Source organism: Acyrthosiphon pisum, chromosome A1, assembly GCF_005508785.2.
Source record: "Acyrthosiphon pisum isolate AL4f chromosome A1, pea_aphid_22Mar2018_4r6ur, whole genome shotgun sequence".
Lineage (NCBI taxonomy): Eukaryota > Metazoa > Arthropoda > Insecta > Hemiptera > Aphididae > Acyrthosiphon > Acyrthosiphon pisum.
The window spans coordinates 68,026,868-68,031,602 of record NC_042494.1 but is presented as its reverse complement, the minus strand read 5'-3'; the positions used below and the strand labels follow the sequence as shown (position 1 = coordinate 68,031,602).

General features: G+C 25.6%; 1 protein-coding gene across 2 annotated transcripts in view; it reads right to left on the bottom strand.

Annotated features, from left to right (window-relative positions):
* Positions 1–3,527: 3,527 nt before the first annotated feature.
* Positions 3,528–4,735, bottom strand: part of LOC100159704 (cullin-3-B) — a 7,040-nt gene continuing 5,832 nt past the window's right edge. For both annotated transcript variants that reach the window (XM_029487412.1, XM_008191709.3), the window contains one exon: positions 3,528–4,323. The gene's annotated coding sequence lies outside the window, so the exon portion shown is untranslated. The remainder of the gene's footprint in view (positions 4,324–4,735) is intronic.

Below are 4,735 nucleotides of genomic sequence, written 5' to 3'. Positions count from 1 at the left end.
AAAACTTGGTATAACTTTAATACTCTAAAGTTAAATCATAAACTCACGTACAAACAGCACGGGGTCCGCGATCTACCTGATAATATACCTCTGTTGCGAACCAGAATTTTTATTCCGGGCAACGGAAAAGTTGAAATAAGTTTTGAACACCATACACCGAATATTAAATAACGAATTTACCAAAATTTGAGTCATATAGAGTTGGTACATTTAACGGGTATCGAAGTGCACGGGATCAGCAAGTATAATATTACTAGCTAGTAGCTGATTCCGTGCACTTCGTTGCCCATTGAAAGTGTCAACTATAATATTATGTTTTATTTTGTATAATTAATTACCATACGTTTGCCCTTTCAGCATCAGCTAGTCTGCGAGCTTCTGCAGCATGAACTGTTTCTGTAGCTCTTATACAATATATATTGTACTTTTATATTTATATTCACCTTTTGAATCCGCCTAGCTTCAGACTCCGAAGCCCTATAAGTTGACTCACGATCTACTTGTTCAAGCCTTCTCAGTTCGGCTTGTGGAAACGTCTCGTTTAATCTAGAAACTTTTATATTTCGTGCTTTATTAAAGTTTCTTGAAAGATTAGACTTACGCTTTCGTGGCATAATTCTTAAATGCTATACTTTCAAACCACAGAAAGAAAATAAAATAGAAAACAAAATCAGTTATTAATTAATTGTTTTTTTTTTCAAGGTAAAAAATAATTTATTATTAAAACCCATGGCGACCATTTATAAACAAAAATTTCCACCGTAAATATATAATTCCCTGTTTGAGCACATACCCTGGTAGGACCTATGGGGATGATTTGTAGCCTAGGTGTCTTATTCTGATGTATAAGCTATATTATTGTTAAGTTTCATTAAAATCCATTTAGTAGTTTTTATGTGTAAGAGCAACAAAGTAACAGACTTTCGCATTTATAATATTATTAGAATATATAAATTACAACAAAATAACTAAAATCGTTATTTTTATTCATTTCCATGGTGTTATAAACAACGTGTTAGAAATTAAAATCCTGTTTTTAGCGGTTTTTCGTAATTTGTCGGTGGTTTTTCCGTGGCATTAAATAACTATTAAGAAAACTGAAAAATTACTTCTCTAAAGTACCTACCAACTTAATCCAATCTGATAAAAGATAAAATATTATATGTTGAAATCGAAGCACTCATTCTGGTAAAAATTTTGTTTACAGGATAGAAAAAATATAAACACCATTGTAAAATTACTAGATCCCTCACTACTCCGCACCATACTGAATTTAAAATGTCAAAATTTATTAGGAAAGGAAATACTTTGAGCATGCAACATAGGCGCAAATAGACAAATTATTTTGGGGGGACTAAAGCCCCTCCTATAATATTTTCTAAAAATTATATATGCTCAGTACTAATAACTGACTTTTGAACTGGGGGGACTTGGCAGAAATGTGGGGGGACTAAGTCCCCCCAAGCCCCCACCTATTTGCGCCAATGGCATGCAATATAATTGTGATTTAAGTTTTAAATCCATAAGTACAAATTTAAGATTTAAAGCGTAAATGGCAGTACAAAATAAATAAATTATAGGCCTTTTTAACGCCTTATAAGTATTATTTTTATAAAAACTAATAAAATATAATGATTATAGATAATACCTATTTGATTTAATATTTAGTTGGGTAGGTACCTACAGTTTATTCGGCTTTTGGGTTGATATTTATAATGGTGTTGAATCTTCTTAAGTTGTATAGCTATTGAAAGTATATTTACTTAGAACCTTTTCATTCTTGTTTGTATACATATTAGAAGATATATTTACAAAAAAAATCGTTTAAAATCAGTAGGTATTAAGTATGTACCTACTACCTACATAATATTATTATGTTATTCTTCTGATTTATGTCATAATATATAAAATTGTATTCTAAAAATTAACTAAAGTCCTTTAATAATGTTTTTACCAAACGATCTTTAAATGATACTATCGAATATCTTAGCAATATTCCATTTGATAATATTTGATTCTTGGCTCCGTCAAAATAAATTATGGTTAAATTTCCGGAAATATAAATACCACACTTCTCAATTTGTGTTTATATTATCTATGGTACCTATTTGTTATTTGTAATTGATGGTAGGTATTGTTGCAATGTTGTAAACACTGCAGTATGTTATAAGTTATGTACACACATTATTATATTACTTTTTTATTATGTCTGTCGTTATACACATTTTATACCTATAAGACATGCTCTATACCCATTTTATATGTTAATTGTAATAAACACATTTTTTATAACCACGTCTAAAACAGCCAACAGGTATCATCTCTTTTTGTCCGCTCTAGGTACTCTGCCTATTTTATTGTCAGGACGTGTTTATATAAATTTCATATTTTTCATGACATTTTTATTGTGTAGGTTACAGCACCTATGTCCTATACCTTGCTAAATAATAATAAATGTAATGTCAAAAAGTGTCTAGCCATTACGGGGAAAGAAAATGTGTTATAAATTTTAAGAAAATAACTGAAATTATTATTTTTTATTTATATGTCAAAATTACATTTTTAAGTACAAAGTAATTTGCGAATTTTCTTTATTTTGTCAACGTTTGAATTTTAGAGTTCAAACGCTTATAAAAACAACTTGTATGGAATTTTATATTAAAACTTCTAGATATGTATCATATTATATTCAACATTGTCACATGGCTATAGCCAATAGGTACAGTGATACAGATTAGTGATTACCCATGTTAAGGGGTGACGCGGACGAGAAATTGTTTTATTCCTTGCTACCTAGTTGCTTTTTTCATCTAGCAATTGGGTACCAAATTATTCAAATTATATGAAAATAATAATGATAATATGATGCAATATATTATGAAACCTAACTAAGTAGGTACCTATAAGTTGGTATATACTATATTCCACTACATAATATATTATCGACAAAAATTAAAAATCTTCACAAGTCAATCAATGATAATATAAATTATACATTTTCTATAACAACTTACAGGTTGCTACTTCTACTATATGTACCTACCTAATAGGTAGTAGGCCTACCTGCCTACCTAATAAAATGTATTTAATAAATGTCTAAATATAAAGCATAATGTATAGTAAAATACAAATGTATTATATAATGAACACCTAGATATATGATTTATCATAGATTATAAAACACATATCATATAAATAACAAACTTATTACTTATAAGTTGAAATGATATCATGCATTTTAACACATTAAGACAAATCAACAGTGTGAGAGTTATCGCAAGAGGCCTATTAATGGATATAAAGTAACTAGCCATATGTTCACGAAATAAACATTTTTATGATGATATCATCACCCTCACCCATCTATAGTGTTCATATGCCATTGCACCCAACTACAAATGACAATTTTTAATTTTATATTCAATCTTATGGTCTTACTTTTCTAAAATTGATTTTATATAAATAATAAGCATAGTTATAGAATAATAAAAATACTTACAACTTATATAAAATGTACAACAATAAAATAAATGCAATTTTTTTATTTATAAACAATTATATATTACATATTATATAAAATTAAAATCAAAAACTATTCAATATTGTAATATATATAACATAAGTATGTAGGCATACAAGTTAAAACTGTATAAGTATAAATATTTTAATATATATAACATAAGTATTTAGGCATACGAGTTAAAACCGTATAAGTATAAATATTATATTATATATAAGTGTAATAATTATAATGTTTATTATATCTTGAAAATATTTTATTTTTGAAATTACACCCTAGCACAGAGTTGATGTTACATATAAATTATGAGTATAGTATTTAAATATGAAACAAAATATTCATATTGATTCATATAAAATACTAGATTATTTGTGTTGAAAATCACATCAGTTCATAGTTGAAAATATAGCATTATAATTATTATAAACAAATTGGATACATACTGGATACAAATAATGAATACAATTCATTTTACACTAAAATTATAAATTTCATATATCTGTTTCTTTATTTAAATTTGAAAAGTAGAATTGCTCAAAAATTAAATCAATATTGTTAAAATAAGACTGAAACTATAAAACGTATAAGCTACAAAATATTCAATTATTACATTTAATAGAGATAATATCTAAGTATTACTCTATTTAAACATTAAAAAAAAAAAACATAAATTATAAAATAATTGGTAGAATACATTTTTTTTATTTTATTAAATTAAAACCAAATATAAAAAGTAATTTTGAAAATTATTTGTTTTACAGCGTTTTAAAATGTAGTATTTATTCTTCCAAAATACCAATAACCTGCAAATAAAAAAAAATTATTATTTTAGAACATTTTACATAATAACCACTATTGTGAATAATAATACTTTGTTATATTGTGTCAAAAATATTAATGATATTTTTTCTTTTTGTCAAAAATATAATACATTTAAAATTTATTAACGGATTTATTTAAATTATTTATATCAAATGACACTTTTTATTTAAAATAATAATTAATAAGAGTATACATAATGTAAATAATAATTATTTTAATCAAGTTTTACCCTATTTTACTCTATTAATACAACAATTACTTTAATCAATTTTAAAATTAAGAAATTTATTTATTTTTATTATATCAGTAATTAATGAATTAGTAAAAATGCATTTATTTTATTTTATAATATTTGTTATTAAGGGGATTTGATGCCGTGATTTTCTGTTTTTG